This window comes from Pelecanus crispus, chromosome 6 (genome assembly GCF_030463565.1).
Source record: "Pelecanus crispus isolate bPelCri1 chromosome 6, bPelCri1.pri, whole genome shotgun sequence".
NCBI classification, from domain to species: Eukaryota; Metazoa; Chordata; class Aves; order Pelecaniformes; family Pelecanidae; genus Pelecanus; species Pelecanus crispus.
The window spans coordinates 22,856,607-22,875,274 of NC_134648.1; positions in this window are offsets into that span (position 1 = coordinate 22,856,607).

An 18,668-nucleotide genomic window follows, 5' to 3' on the forward strand; every position below is an offset into this window, starting at 1 on the left:
TTTGTCTGTGAAAGCGGTGTCAAGGGAAGGTGAGGACCAGCAACAGCTCTAATCCCTTAGGCCTATCGTATGGGAGAAATGGCTTGGACGTTTGCACTTTGGGAAGTGGTCTGTTCCGGGAGTGAGAGTGAGAGTGAGCCTGAGAATGTGTGTTGGGAGTGCTGGGAGGCAAGGCAAAGGCAGATGGGCAGAGTGTGTTTGGCTGTGAAAGCGGTGTCAAGGGAAGGTGAGGACCAGCATCAGCTCTAAGCCCTTAGGCCTATCGTATAGGAGAAATGGCTTCGGTGTTTGCACTTTGGGAGGTGGTCTGTGCCAGGAGTGAGAGTGAGATTGAACCTGAGAATGTGTGTTGGGAGTGCTGGGTGGCAAAGCCAGGGTAGATGGCCAGAGTGTGTTTGGCTGTGAAAGCGGTGTCAAGGGAAGGTGAGGACCAGCAACAGCTCTAAGCCCTTACATGTAGCGTGCCTCCGAAATAGCTTGGGTGTTGGCACTTTGGGAGGTGGTCTGTGCCAAGAGTGAGACTGTGTGTTGGGAGTGCTGGGAGGCAAGGCAAAGGCAGATGGGCAGAATGTGTTTGTCTGTGAAAGCGGTGTCAAGGGAAGGTGAGGACCAGCAACAGCTCTAAGCCCATTAGGCCTGTCGCCTGGGAGAAATGGCTTGCGTGTTGTCACTATGGGAGGTGGTCTGTGCCGGGAGTGACAGTGAGATTGCACCTGAGAATGTGTGTTGGGAGTGCTGGGAGGCAAAGCCAGGGCAGATTCCCAGAGTGTGTTTGGCTGTGAAAGCGGTGTCAAGGGAAGGTAAGGACCAGCCACAGCTCTAAGCCCTTAGGCCTATCGTATGGGAGAAATGGCTTGCACGTCTGCACTTTGGGAGGTGGTCTGTGCCAGGAGTGAGAGTTAGATTGCGCCTGAGAATGTGTGTTGGGAGTGCTGGGAGGCAAAGCCAGGGCAGATTCCCAGAGTGTGTTTGGCTGTGAAAGCGGTGTCAAGGCAAGGTAAGGACCAGCCACAGCTCTAAGCCCTTAGGCCTATCGTATGGGAGAAATGGCTTGCACGTCTGCACTTTGGGAGGTGGTCTGTGCCAGGAGAGAGAGTTAGATTGCGCCTGAGAATGTGTGTTGGGAGTGCTGGGAGGCAAAGCCAGGCTAGATGGGCAGAGTGTGTTTGGCTGTGAAAGCGCTGTGAAGGGAAGGTGAGGACCAGCAACAGCTCTGAGCCCTTAGATGTAGCGTGTGTCAGAAACCGCTTGGGTGCTGGCACTTTGGAGGTGGTGTGTGCCGAGAGTGAGAGTGTGTTGGGATTGCCGGGAGGCAAGGCAAAGGCAGATGGGCAGAGTGTGTTTGGCTGTGAAAGCGGTGTCAAGGGAAGGTAAGGACCAGCATCAGCTCTAAGCCCTTAGGCCTATCGTATGGGAGAAATGGCTTCGGTGTTTGCACTTTGGGAGGTGGTCTGTGCCAGGAGTGAGAGTGAGATTGAACCTGAGAATGTGTGTTGGGAGTGCTGGGTGGCAAAGCCAGGGTAGATGGCCAGAGTGTGTTTGGCTGTGAAAGCGGTGTCAAGGGAAGGTGAGGACCAGCAACAGCTCTAAGCCCTTAGATGTAGCGTGCGTCAGAAATCGCTTGGACGTTTGCACTTTGGGAGTTGGTCTGTGCTGGGAGTGAGAGTGAGAGCCTGAGTGAGCCTGAGAATGTGTGTTGGCAGTGCCGGGAGGCAAGGTAAAGGCAGATGGCCAGAGTGTGTTTGGCTGTGAAAGCACTGTGAAGGGAAGGTGAGGACCAGCAACAGCTCTGAGCCCTTAGATGTAGCGTGCGTCAGAACTCGCTTGGTTGTTGGCACTTTGGGAGGTGGTGTGTGCCGAGAGTGAGAGTGTGTTGGGATTGCCGGGAGGCAAGGCAAAGGCAGATGGGCAGAGTGTGTTTGTCTGTGAAAGCGGTGTCAAGGGAAGGTGAGGACCAGCAACAGCTCTAAGCCCTTAGGCCTATCGTATGGGAGAAATGGCTTGGACGTTTGCACTTTGGGAAGTGGTCTGTTCCGGGAGTGAGAGTGAGATTGAGTCTGAGAATGTGTGTTGGGAGTGCTGGGAGGCAAGGCAAAGGCCGATGGGCAGAGTGTGTTTGGCTGTGAAAGCGGTGTGAAGGGAAGGTGAGGACCAGCAACAGCTCTAATCCCTTAGGCCTATCGTATGGGAGAAATGGCTTGGACGTTTGCACTTTGGGAAGTGGTCTGTTCCGTTAGTGAGAGTGAGAGTGAGCCTGAGAATGTGTGTTGGGAGTGCTGGGAGGCAAGGCAAAGGCAGATGGGCAGAGTGTGTTTGGCTGTGAAAGCGGTGTCAAGGGAAGGTGAGGACCAGCATCAGCTCTAAGCCCTTAGGCCTATCGTATAGGAGAAATGGCTTCGGTGTTTGCACTTTGGGAGGTGGTCTGTGCCAGGAGTGAGAGTGAGATTGAACCTGAGAATGTGTGTTGGGAGTGCTGGGTGGCAAAGCCAGGGTAGATGGCCAGAGTGTGTTTGGCTGTGAAAGCGGTGTCAAGGGAAGGTGAGGACCAGCAACAGCTCTAAGCCCTTACATGTAGCGTGCCTCCGAAATAGCTTGGGTGTTGGCACTTTGGGAGGTGGTCTGTGCCAAGAGTGAGACTGTGTGTTGGGAGTGCTGGGAGGCAAGGCAAAGGCAGATGGGCAGAATGTGTTTGTCTGTGAAAGCGGTGTCAAGGGAAGGTGAGGACCAGCAACAGCTCTAAGCCCATTAGGCCTGTCGCCTGGGAGAAATGGCTTGCGTGTTGTCACTATGGGAGGTGGTCTGTGCCGGGAGTGACAGTGAGATTGCACCTGAGAATGTGTGTTGGGAGTGCTGGGAGGCAAAGCCAGGGCAGATTCCCAGAGTGTGTTTGGCTGTGAAAGCGGTGTCAAGGCAAGGTAAGGACCAGCCACAGCTCTAAGCCCTTAGGCCTATCGTATGGGAGAAATGGCTTGCACGTCTGCACTTTGGGAGGTGGTCTGTGCCAGGAGTGAGAGTTTGATTGCGCCTGAGAATGTGTGTTGGGAGTGCTGGGAGGCAAAGCCAGGGCAGATTCCCAGAGTGTGTTTGGCTGTGAAAGCGGTGTCAAGGGAAGGTGAGGACCAGCATCAGCTCTAAGCCCTTAGGCCTATCGTATGGGAGAAATGGCTTGCACGTCTGCACTTTGGGAGGTGGTCTGTGCCAGGAGAGAGAGTTAGATTGCGCCTGAGAATGTGTGTTGGGAGTGCTGGGAGGCAAAGCCAGGGTAGATGGCCAGAGTGTGTTTGGCTGTGAAAGCGCTGTGAAGGGAAGGTGAGGACCAGCAACAGCTCTGAGCCCTTAGATGTAGCGTGTGTCAGAAACCGCTTGGGTGCTGGCACTTTGGAGGTGGTGTGTGCCGAGAGTGAGAGTGTGTTGGGATTGCCGGGAGGCAAGGCAAAGGCAGATGGGCAGAGTGTGTTTGGCTGTGAAAGCGGTGTCAAGGGAAGGTAAGGACCAGCATCAGCTCTAAGCCCTTAGGCCTATCGTATGGGAGAAATGGCTTCGGTGTTTGCACTTTGGGAGGTGGTCTGTGCCAGGAGTGAGAGTGAGATTGAACCTGAGAATGTGTGTTGGGAGTGCTGGGAGGCAAGGTAAAGGCAGATGGCCAGAGTGTGTTTGGCTGTGAAAGCGGTGTCAAGGGAAGGTGAGGACCAGCAACTGCTCTAAGCCCTTAGATGTAGCGTGCGTCAGAAATCGCTTGGACGTTTGCACTTTGGGAGTTGGTCTGTGCTGGGAGTGAGAGTGAGAGCCTGAGTGAGCCTGAGAATGTGTGTTGGCAGTGCCGGGAAGCAAGGTAAAGGCAGATGGCCAGAGTGTGTTTGGCTGTGAAAGCGCTGTGAAGGGAAGGTGAGGACCAGCAACAGCTCTGAGCCCTTAGATGTAGCGTGCGTCAGAACTCGCTTGGTTGTTGGCACTTTGGGAGGTGGTGTGTGCCGAGAGTGAGAGTGTGTTGGGATTGCCGGGAGGCAAGGCAAAGGCAGATGGGCAGAGTGTGTTTGTCTGTGAAAGCGGTGTCAAGGGAAGGTGAGGACCAGCAACAGCTCTAATCCCTTAGGCCTATCGTATGGGAGAAATGGCTTGGACGTTTGCACTTTGGGAAGTGGTCTGTTCCGTTAGTGAGAGTGAGAGTGAGCCTGAGAATGTGTGTTGGGAGTGCTGGGAGGCAAGGCAAAGGCAGATGGGCAGAGTGTGTTTGGCTGTGAAAGCGGTGTCAAGGGAAGGTGAGGACCAGCATCAGCTCTAAGCCCTTAGGCCTATCGTATAGGAGAAATGGCTTCGGTGTTTGCACTTTGGGAGGTGGTCTGTGCCAGGAGTGAGAGTGAGATTGAACCTGAGAATGTGTGTTGGGAGTGCTGGGTGGCAAAGCCAGGGTAGATGGCCAGAGTGTGTTTGGCTGTGAAAGCGGTGTCAAGGGAAGGTGAGGACCAGCAACAGCTCTAAGCCCTTACATGTAGCGTGCCTCCGAAATAGCTTGGGTGTTGGCACTTTGGGAGGTGGTCTGTGCCAAGAGTGAGACTGTGTGTTGGGAGTGCTGGGAGGCAAGGCAAAGGCAGATGGGCAGAATGTGTTTGTCTGTGAAAGCGGTGTCAAGGGAAGGTGAGGACCAGCAACAGCTCTAAGCCCATTAGGCCTGTCGCCTGGGAGAAATGGCTTGCGTGTTGTCACTATGGGAGGTGGTCTGTGCCGGGAGTGACAGTGAGATTGCACCTGAGAATGTGTGTTGGGAGTGCTGGGAGGCAAAGCCAGGGCAGATTCCCAGAGTGTGTTTGGCTGTGAAAGCGGTGTCAAGGGAAGGTAAGGACCAGCCACAGCTCTAAGCCCTTAGGCCTATCGTATGGGAGAAATGGCTTGCACGTCTGCACTTTGGGAGGTGGTCTGTGCCAGGAGTGAGAGTTAGATTGCGCCTGAGAATGTGTGTTGGGAGTGCTGGGAGGCCAAGCCAGGCTAGATGGGCAGAGTGTGTTTGGCTGTGAAAGCGCTGTGAAGGGAAGGTGATGACCAGCAACAGCTCTGAGCCCTTAGATGTAGCGTGTGTCAGAAACCGCTTGGGTGCTGGCATTTTGGGAGGTGGTGTGTGCCGAGAGTGAGAGTGTTTTGGGAGTGGTGGGAGTTGAGGCAAAGGCAGATGGCCAGAGTGTGTTTGGCTGTGAAAGCGGTGTCAAGGGAAGGTGAGGACCAGCCACATCTCTAAGCCCTTAGATGTAGCGTGCGTCAGAAATCGCTTGGACGTTTGCACTTTGGGAGTTGGTCTGTGCTGGGAGTGAGAGTGAGAGCCTGAGTGAGCCTGAGAATGTGTGTTGGCAGTGCCGGGAGGCAAGGTAGAGGCAGATGGCCAGAGTGTGTTTGTCTGTGAAAGCGCTGTGAAGGGAAGGTGATGACCAGCAACAGCTCTAAGCCCTTAGATGTAGCGTGCGTCAGAAATCGCTTGGTTGTTGGCACTTTGGAAGGTAGTGTGTTCCGAGAGTGAGAGTGTGTTGGGATTGCCGGGAGGCAAGGCAAAGGCAGATGGGCAGAGTGTGTTTGGCTGTGAAAGCGGTGTCAAGGGAAGGTGAGGACCAGCAACAGCTCTAATCCCTTAGGCCTATCGTATGGGAGAAATGGCTTGGACGTTTGCACTTTGGGAAGTGGTCTGTTCCGTTAGTGAGAGTGAGAGTGAGCCTGAGAATGTGTGTTGGGAGTGCTGGGAGGCAAGGCAAAGGCAGATGGGCAGAGTGTGTTTGGCTGTGAAAGCGGTGTCAAGGGAAGGTGAGGACCAGCATCAGCTCTAAGCCCTTAGGCCTATCGTATAGGAGAAATGGCTTCGGTGTTTGCACTTTGGGAGGTGGTCTGTGCCAGGAGTGAGAGTGAGATTGAACCTGAGAATGTGTGTTGGGAGTGCTGGGTGGCAAAGCCAGGGTAGATGGCCAGAGTGTGTTTGGCTGTGAAAGCGGTGTCAAGGGAAGGTGAGGACCAGCAACAGCTCTAAGCCCTTACATGTAGCGTGCCTCCGAAATAGCTTGGGTGTTGGCACTTTGGGAGGTGGTCTGTGCCAAGAGTGAGACTGTGTGTTGGGAGTGCTGGGAGGCAAGGCAAAGGCAGATGGGCAGAATGTGTTTGTCTGTGAAAGCGGTGTCAAGGGAAGGTGAGGACCAGCAACAGCTCTAAGCCCATTAGGCCTGTCGCCTGGGAGAAATGGCTTGCGTGTTGTCACTATGGGAGGTGGTCTGTGCCGGGAGTGACAGTGAGATTGCACCTGAGAATGTGTGTTGGGAGTGCTGGGAGGCAAAGCCAGGGCAGATTCCCAGAGTGTGTTTGGCTGTGAAAGCGGTGTCAAGGGAAGGTAAGGACCAGCCACAGCTCTAAGCCCTTAGGCCTATCGTATGGGAGAAATGGCTTGCACGTCTGCACTTTGGGAGGTGGTCTGTGCCAGGAGTGAGAGTTAGATTGCGCCTGAGAATGTGTGTTGGGAGTGCTGGGAGGCCAAGCCAGGCTAGATGGGCAGAGTGTGTTTGGCTGTGAAAGCGCTGTGAAGGGAAGGTGATGACCAGCAACAGCTCTGAGCCCTTAGATGTAGCGTGTGTCAGAAACCGCTTGGGTGCTGGCATTTTGGGAGGTGGTGTGTGCCGAGAGTGAGAGTGTTTTGGGAGTGGTGGGAGTTGAGGCAAAGGCAGATGGCCAGAGTGTGTTTGGCTGTGAAAGCGGTGTCAAGGGAAGGTGAGGACCAGCCACATCTCTAAGCCCTTAGATGTAGCGTGCGTCAGAAATCGCTTGGACGTTTGCACTTTGGGAGTTGGTCTGTGCTGGGAGTGAGAGTGAGAGCCTGAGTGAGCCTGAGAATGTGTGTTGGCAGTGCCGGGAGGCAAGGTAGAGGCAGATGGCCAGAGTGTGTTTGTCTGTGAAAGCTCTGTGAAGGGAAGGTGATGACCAGCAACAGCTCTAAGCCCTTAGATGTAGCGTGCGTCAGAAATCGCTTGGTTGTTGGCACTTTGGAAGGTAGTGTGTTCCGAGAGTGAGAGTGTGTTGGGATTGCCGGGAGGCAAGGCAAAGGCAGATGGGCAGAGTGTGTTTGGCTGTGAAAGCGGTGTCAAGGGAAGGTGAGGACCAGCAACAGCTCTAAGCCCTTAGGCCTATCGTATGGGAGAAATGGCTTGGACGTTTGCACTTTGGGAGGTGGTCTGTGCCGGTAGTGAGAGTGAGAGTGAGCCTGAGAATGTGTGTTGGGAGTGCTGGTAGGCAAGGCAAAGGCCGATGGGCAGAGTGTGTTTGGCTGTGAAAGCGGTGTGAAGGGAAGGTGAGGACCAGCATCAGCTCTAAGCCCTTAGGCCTATCGTATGGGAGAAATGGCTTGGGTGTTTGCACTTTGGGAAGTGGTCTGTGCCGGGAGTGAGAGTGAGATTGAGTCTGAGAATGTGTGTTGGGAGTGCTGGGAGGCAAGGCAAAGGCCGATGGGCAGAGTGTGTTTGGCTGTGAAAGCGGTGTCAAGGGAAGGTGAGGACCAGCAACAACTCTAAGCCCATTAGGCCTGTCGCCTGGGAGAAATGGCTTGCGTGTTGTCACTATGGGAGGTGGTCTGTGCCGGGAGTGACAGTGAGATTGCACCTGAGAATGTGTGTTGGGAGTGCTGGGAGGCAAAGCCAGGGCAGATTCCCAGAGTGTGTTTGGCTGTGAAAGCGGTGTCAAGGGAAGGTAAGGACCAGCCACAGCTCTAAGCCCTTAGGCCTATCGTATGGGAGAAATGGCTTGCACGTCTGCACTTTGGGAGGTGGTCTGTGCCAGGAGTGAGAGTTAGATTGCGCCTGAGAATGTGTGTTGGGAGTGCTGGGAGGCAAAGCCAGGCTAGATGGGCAGAGTGTGTTTGGCTGTGAAAGCGCTGTGAAGGGAAGGTGATGACCAGCAACAGCTCTGAGCCCTTAGATGTAGCGTGTGTCAGAAACCGCTTGGGTGCTGGCACTTTGGGAGGTGGTGTGTGCCGAGAGTGAGAGTGTGTTGGGATTGCCGGGAGGCAAGGCAAAGGCAGATGGCCAGAGTGTGTTTGGCTGTGAAAGCGGTGTCAAGGGAAGGTGAGGACCAGCATCTGCTCTAAGCCCTTAGATGTAGCGTGCGTCAGAAATCGCTTGGTTGTTGGCACTTTGGGAGGTGGTTTGTGCCGAGAGTGAGAGTGTGTTGGGATTGCCGGGAGGCAAGGCAAAGGCAGATGGGCAGAGTGTGTTTGTCTGTGAAAGCGGTGTCAAGGGAAGGTGAGGACCAGCAACAGCTCTAATCCCTTAGGCCTATCGTATGGGAGAAATGGCTTGGACGTTTGCACTTTGGGAAGTGGTCTGTTCCGTTAGTGAGAGTGAGAGTGAGCCTGAGAATGTGTGTTGGGAGTGCTGGGAGGCAAGGCAAAGGCAGATGGGCAGAGTGTGTTTGGCTGTGAAAGCGGTGTCAAGGGAAGGTGAGGACCAGCATCAGCTCTAAGCCCTTAGGCCTATGGTATAGGAGAAATGGCTTCGGTGTTTGCACTTTGGGAGGTGGTCTGTGCCAGGAGTGAGAGTGAGATTGAACCTGAGAATGTGTGTTGGGAGTGCTGGGTGGCAAAGCCAGGGTAGATGGCCAGAGTGTGTTTGGCTGTGAAAGCGGTGTCAAGGGAAGGTGAGGACCAGCAACAGCTCTAATCCCTTAGGCCTATCGTATGGGAGAAATGGCTTGGACGTTTGCACTTTGGGAAGTGGTCTGTTCCGGGAGTGAGAGTGAGAGTGAGCCTGAGAATGTGTGTTGGGAGTGCTGGGAGGCAAGGCAAAGGCAGATGGGCAGAGTGTGTTTGGCTGTGAAAGCGGTGTCAAGGGAAGGTGAGGACCAGCATCAGCTCTAAGCCCTTAGGCCTATCGTATAGGAGAAATGGCTTCGGTGTTTGCACTTTGGGAGGTGGTCTGTGCCAGGAGTGAGAGTGAGATTGAACCTGAGAATGTGTGTTGGGAGTGCTGGGTGGCAAAGCCAGGGTAGATGGCCAGAGTGTGTTTGGCTGTGAAAGCGGTGTCAAGGGAAGGTGAGGACCAGCAACAGCTCTAAGCCCTTACATGTAGCGTGCCTCCGAAATAGCTTGGGTGTTGGCACTTTGGGAGGTGGTCTGTGCCAAGAGTGAGACTGTGTGTTGGGAGTGCTGGGAGGCAAGGCAAAGGCAGATGGGCAGAATGTGTTTGTCTGTGAAAGCGGTGTCAAGGGAAGGTGAGGACCAGCAACAGCTCTAAGCCCATTAGGCCTGTCGCCTGGGAGAAATGGCTTGCGTGTTGTCACTATGGGAGGTGGTCTGTGCCGGGAGTGACAGTGAGATTGCACCTGAGAATGTGTGTTGGGAGTGCTGGGAGGCAAAGCCAGGGCAGATTCCCAGAGTGTGTTTGGCTGTGAAAGCGGTGTCAAGGGAAGGTAAGGACCAGCCACAGCTCTAAGCCCTTAGGCCTATCGTATGGGAGAAATGGCTTGCACGTCTGCACTTTGGGAGGTGGTCTGTGCCAGGAGTGAGAGTTTGATTGCGCCTGAGAATGTGTGTTGGGAGTGCTGGGAGGCAAAGCCAGGGCAGATTCCCAGAGTGTGTTTGGCTGTGAAAGCGGTGTCAAGGCAAGGTAAGGACCAGCCACAGCTCTAAGCCCTTAGGCCTATCGTATGGGAGAAATGGCTTGCACGTCTGCACTTTGGGAGGTGGTCTGTGCCAGGAGAGAGAGTTAGATTGCGCCTGAGAATGTGTGTTGGGAGTGCTGGGAGGCAAAGCCAGGCTAGATGGGCAGAGTGTGTTTGGCTGTGAAAGCGCTGTGAAGGGAAGGTGAGGACCAGCAACAGCTCTGAGCCCTTAGATGTAGCGTGTGTCAGAAACCGCTTGGGTGCTGGCACTTTGGAGGTGGTGTGTGCCGAGAGTGAGAGTGTGTTGGGATTGCCGGGAGGCAAGGCAAAGGCAGATGGGCAGAGTGTGTTTGGCTGTGAAAGCGGTGTCAAGGGAAGGTAAGGACCAGCATCAGCTCTAAGCCCTTAGGCCTATCGTATGGGAGAAATGGCTTCGGTGTTTGCACTTTGGGAGGTGGTCTGTGCCAGGAGTGAGAGTGAGATTGAACCTGAGAATGTGTGTTGGGAGTGCTGGGTGGCAAAGCCAGGGTAGATGGCCAGAGTGTGTTTGGCTGTGAAAGCGGTGTCAAGGGAAGGTGAGGACCAGCAACAGCTCTAAGCCCTTAGATGTAGCGTGCGTCAGAAATCGCTTGGACGTTTGCACTTTGGGAGTTGGTCTGTGCTGGGAGTGAGAGTGAGAGCCTGAGTGAGCCTGAGAATGTGTGTTGGCAGTGCCGGGAGGCAAGGTAAAGGCAGATGGCCAGAGTGTGTTTGGCTGTGAAAGCACTGTGAAGGGAAGGTGAGGACCAGCAACAGCTCTGAGCCCTTAGATGTAGCGTGCGTCAGAACTCGCTTGGTTGTTGGCACTTTGGGAGGTGGTGTGTGCCGAGAGTGAGAGTGTGTTGGGATTGCCGGGAGGCAAGGCAAAGGCAGATGGGCAGAGTGTGTTTGTCTGTGAAAGCGGTGTCAAGGGAAGGTGAGGACCAGCAACAGCTCTAATCCCTTAGGCCTATCGTATGGGAGAAATGGCTTGGACGTTTGCACTTTGGGAAGTGGTCTGTTCCGTTAGTGAGAGTGAGAGTGAGCCTGAGAATGTGTGTTGGGAGTGCTGGGAGGCAAGGCAAAGGCAGATGGCCAGAGTGTGTTTGGCTGTGAAAGCGGTGTCAAGGGAAGGTGAGGACCAGCAACAGCTCTAAGCCCTTACATGTAGCGTGCCTCCGAAATAGCTTGGGTGTTGGCACTTTGGGAGGTGGTCTGTGCCAAGAGTGAGACTGTGTGTTGGGAGTGCTGGGAGGCAAGGCAAAGGCAGATGGGCAGAGTGTGTTTGTCTGTGAAAGCGGTGTCAAGGGAAGGTGAGGACCAGCAACAGCTCTAAGCCCATTAGGCCTGTCGCCTGGGAGAAATGGCTTGCGTGTTGTCACTATGGGAGGTGGTCTGTGCCGGGAGTGACAGTGAGATTGCACCTGAGAATGTGTGTTGGGAGTGCTGGGAGGCAAAGCCAGGGCAGATTCCCAGAGTGTGTTTGGCTGTGAAAGCGGTGTCAAGGGAAGGTAAGGACCAGCCACAGCTCTAAGCCCTTAGGCCTATCGTATGGGAGAAATGGCTTGCACGTCTGCACTTTGGGAGGTGGTCTGTGCCAGGAGTGAGAGTTAGATTGCGCCTGAGAATGTGTGTTGGGAGTGCTGGGAGGCAAAGCCAGGCTAGATGGGCAGAGTGTGTTTGGCTGTGAAAGCGCTGTGAAGGGAAGGTGAGGACCAGCAACAGCTCTGAGCCCTTAGATGTAGCGTGTGTCAGAAACCGCTTGGGTGCTGGCACTTTGGGAGGTGGTGTGTGCCGAGAGTGAGAGTGTGTTGGGATTGCCGGGAGGCAAGGCAAAGGCAGATGGCCAGAGTGTGTTTGGCTGTGAAAGCGGTGTCAAGGGAAGGTGAGGACCAGCATCTGCTCTAAGCCCTTAGATGTAGCGTGCGTCAGAAATCGCTTGGTTGTTGGCACTTTGGGAGGTGGTGTGTGCCGAGAGTGAGAGTGTGTTGGGATTGCCGGGAGGCAAGGCAAAGGCAGATGGGCAGAGTGTGTTTGTCTGTGAAAGCGGTGTCAAGGGAAGGTGATGACCAGCAACAGCTCTAATCCCTTAGGCCTATCGTATGGGAGAAATGGCTTGGACGTTTGCACTTTGGGAAGTGGTCTGTTCCGTTAGTGAGAGTGAGAGTGAGCCTGAGAATGTGTGTTGGGAGTGCTGGGAGGCAAGGCAAAGGCAGATGGGCAGAGTGTGTTTGGCTGTGAAAGCGGTGTCAAGGGAAGGTGAGGACCAGCATCAGCTCTAAGCCCTTAGGCCTATCGTATAGGAGAAATGGCTTCGGTGTTTGCACTTTGGGAGGTGGTCTGTGCCAGGAGTGAGAGTGAGATTGAACCTGAGAATGTGTGTTGGGAGTGCTGGGTGGCAAAGCCAGGGTAGATGGCCAGAGTGTGTTTGTCTGTGAAAGCGGTGTCAAGGGAAGGTGAGGACCAGCAACAGCTCTAATCCCTTAGGCCTATCGTATGGGAGAAATGGCTTGGACGTTTGCACTTTGGGAAGTGGTCTGTTCCGGGAGTGAGAGTGAGAGTGAGCCTGAGAATGTGTGTTGGGAGTGCTGGGAGGCAAGGCAAAGGCAGATGGGCAGAGTGTGTTTGGCTGTGAAAGCGGTGTCAAGGGAAGGTGAGGACCAGCATCAGCTCTAAGCCCTTAGGCCTATCGTATAGGAGAAATGGCTTCGGTGTTTGCACTTTGGGAGGTGGTCTGTGCCAGGAGTGAGAGTGAGATTGAACCTGAGAATGTGTGTTGGGAGTGCTGGGTGGCAAAGCCAGGGTAGATGGGCAGAGTGTGTTTGGCTGTGAAAGCGGTGTCAAGGGAAGGTGAGGACCAGCAACAGCTCTAAGCCCTTACATGTAGCGTGCCTCCGAAATAGCTTGGGTGTTGGCACTTTGGGAGGTGGTCTGTGCCAAGAGTGAGACTGTGTGTTGGGAGTGCTGGGAGGCAAGGCAAAGGCAGATGGGCAGAATGTGTTTGTCTGTGAAAGCGGTGTCAAGGGAAGGTGAGGACCAGCAACAGCTCTAAGCCCATTAGGCCTGTCGCCTGGGAGAAATGGCTTGCGTGTTGTCACTATGGGAGGTGGTCTGTGCCGGGAGTGACAGTGAGATTGCACCTGAGAATGTGTGTTGGGAGTGCTGGGAGGCAAAGCCAGGGCAGATTCCCAGAGTGTGTTTGGCTGTGAAAGCGGTGTCAAGGGAAGGTAAGGACCAGCCACAGCTCTAAGCCCTTAGGCCTATCGTATGGGAGAAATGGCTTGCACGTCTGCACTTTGGGAGGTGGTCTGTGCCAGGAGTGAGAGTTAGATTGCGCCTGAGAATGTGTGTTGGGAGTGCTGGGAGGCCAAGCCAGGCTAGATGGGCAGAGTGTGTTTGGCTGTGAAAGCGCTGTGAAGGGAAGGTGATGACCAGCAACAGCTCTGAGCCCTTAGATGTAGCGTGTGTCAGAAACCGCTTGGGTGCTGGCACTTTGGGAGGTGGTGTGTGCCGAGAGTGAGAGTGTTTTGGGAGTGGTGGGAGTTGAGGCAAAGGCAGATGGCCAGAGTGTGTTTGGCTGTGAAAGCGGTGTCAAGGGAAGGTGAGGACCAGCCACATCTCTAAGCCCTTAGATGTAGCGTGCGTCAGAAATCGCTTGGACGTTTGCACTTTGGGAGTTGGTCTGTGCTGGGAGTGAGAGTGAGAGCCTGAGTGAGCCTGAGAATGTGTGTTGGCAGTGCCGGGAGGCAAGGTAGAGGCAGATGGCCAGAGTGTGTTTGTCTGTGAAAGCGCTGTGAAGGGAAGGTGATGACCAGCAACAGCTCTAAGCCCTTAGATGTAGCGTGCGTCAGAAATCGCTTGGTTGTTGGCACTTTGGAAGGTAGTGTGTTCCGAGAGTGAGAGTGTGTTGGGATTGCCGGGAGGCAAGGCAAAGGCAGATGGGCAGAGTGTGTTTGGCTGTGAAAGCGGTGTCAAGGGAAGGTGAGGACCAGCAACAGCTCTAAGCCCTTAGGCCTATCGTATGGGAGAAATGGCTTGGACGTTTGCACTTTGGGAGGTGGTCTGTGCCGGTAGTGAGAGTGAGAGTGAGCCTGAGAATGTGTGTTGGGAGTGCTGGTAGGCAAGGCAAAGGCCGATGGGCAGAGTGTGTTTGGCTGTGAAAGCGGTGTGAAGGGAAGGTGAGGACCAGCATCAGCTCTAAGCCCTTAGGCCTATCGTATGGGAGAAATGGCTTGGGTGTTTGCACTTTGGGAAGTGGTCTGTGCCGGGAGTGAGAGTGAGATTGAGTCTGAGAATGTGTGTTGGGAGTGCTGGGAGGCAAGGCAAAGGCAGATGGGCAGAGTGTGTTTGTCTGTGAAAGCGGTGTCAAGGGAAGGTGAGGACCAGCAACAGCTCTAATCCCTTAGGCCTATCGTATGGGAGAAATGGCTTGGACGTTTGCACTTTGGGAAGTGGTCTGTTCCGTTAGTGAGAGTGAGAGTGAGCCTGAGAATGTGTGTTGGGAGTGCTGGGAGGCAAGGCAAAGGCAGATGGGCAGAGTGTGTTTGGCTGTGAAAGCGGTGTCAAGGGAAGGTGAGGACCAGCATCAGCTCTAAGCCCTTAGGCCTATCGTATAGGAGAAATGGCTTCGGTGTTTGCACTTTGGGAGGTGGTCTGTGCCAGGAGTGAGAGTGAGATTGAACCTGAGAATGTGTGTTGGGAGTGCTGGGTGGCAAAGCCAGGGTAGATGGCCAGAGTGTGTTTGGCTGTGAAAGCGGTGTCAAGGGAAGGTGAGGACCAGCAACAGCTCTAATCCCTTAGGCCTATCGTATGGGAGAAATGGCTTGGACGTTTGCACTTTGGGAAGTGGTCTGTTCCGGGAGTGAGAGTGAGAGTGAGCCTGAGAATGTGTGTTGGGAGTGCTGGGAGGCAAGGCAAAGGCAGATGGGCAGAGTGTGTTTGGCTGTGAAAGCGGTGTCAAGGGAAGGTGAGGACCAGCATCAGCTCTAAGCCCTTAGGCCTATCGTATAGGAGAAATGGCTTCGGTGTTTGCACTTTGGGAGGTGGTCTGTGCCAGGAGTGAGAGTGAGATTGAACCTGAGAATGTGTGTTGGGAGTGCTGGGTGGCAAAGCCAGGGTAGATGGCCAGAGTGTGTTTGGCTGTGAAAGCGGTGTCAAGGGAAGGTGAGGACCAGCAACAGCTCTAAGCCCTTACATGTAGCGTGCCTCCGAAATAGCTTGGGTGTTGGCACTTTGGGAGGTGGTCTGTGCCAAGAGTGAGACTGTGTGTTGGGAGTGCTGGGAGGCAAGGCAAAGGCAGATGGGCAGAATGTGTTTGTCTGTGAAAGCGGTGTCAAGGGAAGGTGAGGACCAGCAACAGCTCTAAGCCCATTAGGCCTGTCGCCTGGGAGAAATGGCTTGCGTGTTGTCACTATGGGAGGTGGTCTGTGCCGGGAGTGACAGTGAGATTGCACCTGAGAATGTGTGTTGGGAGTGCTGGGAGGCAAAGCCAGGGCAGATTCCCAGAGTGTGTTTGGCTGTGAAAGCGGTGTCAAGGGAAGGTAAGGACCAGCCACAGCTCTAAGCCCTTAGGCCTATCGTATGGGAGAAATGGCTTGCACGTCTGCACTTTGGGAGGTGGTCTGTGCCAGGAGTGAGAGTTTGATTGCGCCTGAGAATGTGTGTTGGGAGTGCTGGGAGGCAAAGCCAGGGCAGATTCCCAGAGTGTGTTTGGCTGTGAAAGCGGTGTCAAGGCAAGGTAAGGACCAGCCACAGCTCTAAGCCCTTAGGCCTATCGTATGGGAGAAATGGCTTGCACGTCTGCACTTTGGGAGGTGGTCTGTGCCAGGAGAGAGAGTTAGATTGCGCCTGAGAATGTGTGTTGGGAGTGCTGGGAGGCAAAGCCAGGCTAGATGGGCAGAGTGTGTTTGGCTGTGAAAGCGCTGTGAAGGGAAGGTGAGGACCAGCAACAGCTCTGAGCCCTTAGATGTAGCGTGTGTCAGAAACCGCTTGGGTGCTGGCACTTTGGAGGTGGTGTGTGCCGAGAGTGAGAGTGTGTTGGGATTGCCGGGAGGCAAGGCAAAGGCAGATGGGCAGAGTGTGTTTGGCTGTGAAAGCGGTGTCAAGGGAAGGTAAGGACCAGCATCAGCTCTAAGCCCTTAGGCCTATCGTATGGGAGAAATGGCTTCGGTGTTTGCACTTTGGGAGGTGGTCTGTGCCAGGAGTGAGAGTGAGATTGAACCTGAGAATGTGTGTTGGGAGTGCTGGGTGGCAAAGCCAGGGTAGATGGCCAGAGTGTGTTTGGCTGTGAAAGCGGTGTCAAGGGAAGGTGAGGACCAGCAACAGCTCTAAGCCCTTAGATGTAGCGTGCGTCAGAAATCGCTTGGACGTTTGCACTTTGGGAGTTGGTCTGTGCTGGGAGTGAGAGTGAGAGCCTGAGTGAGCCTGAGAATGTGTGTTGGCAGTGCCGGGAGGCAAGGTAAAGGCAGATGGCCAGAGTGTGTTTGGCTGTGAAAGCACTGTGAAGGGAAGGTGAGGACCAGCAACAGCTCTGAGCCCTTAGATGTAGCGTGCGTCAGAACTCGCTTGGTTGTTGGCACTTTGGGAGGTGGTGTGTGCCGAGAGTGAGAGTGTGTTGGGATTGCCGGGAGGCAAGGCAAAGGCAGATGGGCAGAGTGTGTTTGTCTGTGAAAGCGGTGTCAAGGGAAGGTGAGGACCAGCAACAGCTCTAAGCCCTTAGGCCTATCGTATGGGAGAAATGGCTTGGACGTTTGCACTTTGGGAAGTGGTCTGTTCCGTTAGTGAGAGTGAGAGTGAGCCTGAGAATGTGTGTTGGGAGTGCTGGGAGGCAAGGCAAAGGCAGATGGCCAGAGTGTGTTTGGCTGTGAAAGCGGTGTCAAGGGAAGGTGAGGACCAGCAACAGCTCTAAGCCCTTAGGCCTATCGTATGGGAGAAATGGCTTGGGTGTTTGCACTTTGGGAGGTGGTCCGTGCCAGGAGTGAGAGTGAGATTGAACCTGAGAATGTGTGTTGGGAGTGCTGGGAGGCAAAGCCAGGGTAGATGGCCAGAGTGTGTTTGGCTGTGAAAGCGGTGTCAAGGGAAGGTGAGGACCAGCAACAGCTCTAAGCCCTTACATGTAGCGTGCCTCCGAAATAGCTTGGGTGTTGGCACTTTGGGAGGTGGTCTGTGCCAAGAGTGAGACTGTGTGTTGGGAGTGCTGGGAGGCAAGGCAAAGGCAGATGGGCAGAGTGTGTTTGTCTGTGAAAGCGGTGTCAAGGGAAGGTGAGGACCAGCAACAGCTCTAAGCCCATTAGGCCTGTCGCCTGGGAGAAATGGCTTGCGTGTTGTCACTATGGGAGGTGGTCTGTGCCGGGAGTGACAGTGAGATTGCACCTGAGAATGTGTGTTGGGAGTGCTGGGAGGCAAAGCCAGGGCAGATTCCCAGAGTGTGTTTGGCTGTGAAAGCGGTGTCAAGGGAAGGTAAGGACCAGCCACAGCTCTAAGCCCTTAGGCCTATCGTATGGGAGAAATGGCTTGCACGTCTGCACTTTGGGAGGTGGTCTGTGCCAGGAGTGAGAGTTAGATTGCGCCTGAGAATGTGTGTTGGGAGTGCTGGGAGGCAAAGCCAGGCTAGATGGGCAGAGTGTGTTTGGCTGTGAAAGCGCTGTGAAGGGAAGGTGATGACCAGCAACAGCTCTGAGCCCTTAGATGTAGCGTGTGTCAGAAACCGCTTGGGTGCTGGCACTTTGGGAGGTGGTGTGTGCCGAGAGTGAGAGTGTGTTGGGATTGCCGGGAGGCAAGGCAAAGGCAGATGGCCAGAGTGTGTTTGGCTGTGAAAGCGGTGTCAAGGGAAGGTGAGGACCAGCATCTGCTCTAAGCCCTTAGATGTAGCGTGCGTCAGAAATCGCTTGGTTGTTGGCACTTTGGGAGGTGGTGTGTGCCGAGAGTGAGAGTGTGTTGGGATTGCCGGGAGGCAAGGCAAAGGCAGATGGCCAGAGTGTGTTTGTCTGTGAAAGCGCTGTGAAGGGAAGGTGATGACCAGCAACAGCTCTAAGCCCTTAGGCCTATCGTATGGGAGAAATGGCTTGGGTGTTTGCACTTTGGGAGGTGGTCTGTGCCGGGAGTGAGAGTGAGAGTGAGCCTGAGAATGTGTGTTGGGAGTGCTGGGAGGCAAGGTAAAGGCAGATGGCCAGAGTGTGTTTGGCTGTGAAAGCGGTGTCAAGGGAAGGTGAGGACCAGCAACAGCTCTAAGCCCTTAGATGTAGCGTGCGTCAGAAATCGCTTGGACGTTTGCACTTTGGGAGTTGGTCTGTGCTGGGAGTGAGAGTGAGAGCCTGAGTGAGCCTGAGAATGTGTGTTGGCAGTGCCGGGAAGCAAGGTAAAGGCAGATGGCCAGAGTGTGTTTGGCTGTGAAAGCGCTGTGAAGGGAAGGTGAGGACCAGCAACAGCTCTGAGCCCTTAGATGTAGCGTGCGTCAGAACTCGCTTGGTTGTTGGCACTTTGGGAGGTGGTGTGTGCCGAGAGTGAGAGTGTGTTGGGATTGCCGGGAGGCAAGGCAAAGGCAGATGGGCAGAGTGTGTTTGTCTGTGAAAGCGGTGTCAAGGGAAGGTGAGGACCAGCAACAGCTCTAAGCCCTTAGGCCTATCGTATGGGAGAAATGGCTTGGACGTTTGCACTTTGGGAAGTGGTCTGTTCCGGGAGTGAGAGTGAGATTGAGTCTGAGAATGTGTGTTGGGAGTGCTGGGAGGCAAGGCAAAGGCCGATGGGCAGAGTGTGTTTGGCTGTGAAAGCGGTGTGAAGGGAAGGTGAGGACCAGCATCAGCTCTAAGCCCTTAGGCCTATCGTATAGGAGAAATGGCTTCGGTGTTTGCACTTTGGGAGGTGGTCTGTGCCAGGAGTGAGAGTGAGATTGAACCTGAGAATGTGTGTTGGGAGTGCTGGGTGGCAAAGCCAGGGTAGATGGGCAGAGTGTGTTTGGCTGTGAAAGCGGTGTCAAGGGAAGGTGAGGACCAGCAACAGCTCTAAGCCCTTACATGTAGCGTGCCTCCGAAATAGCTTGG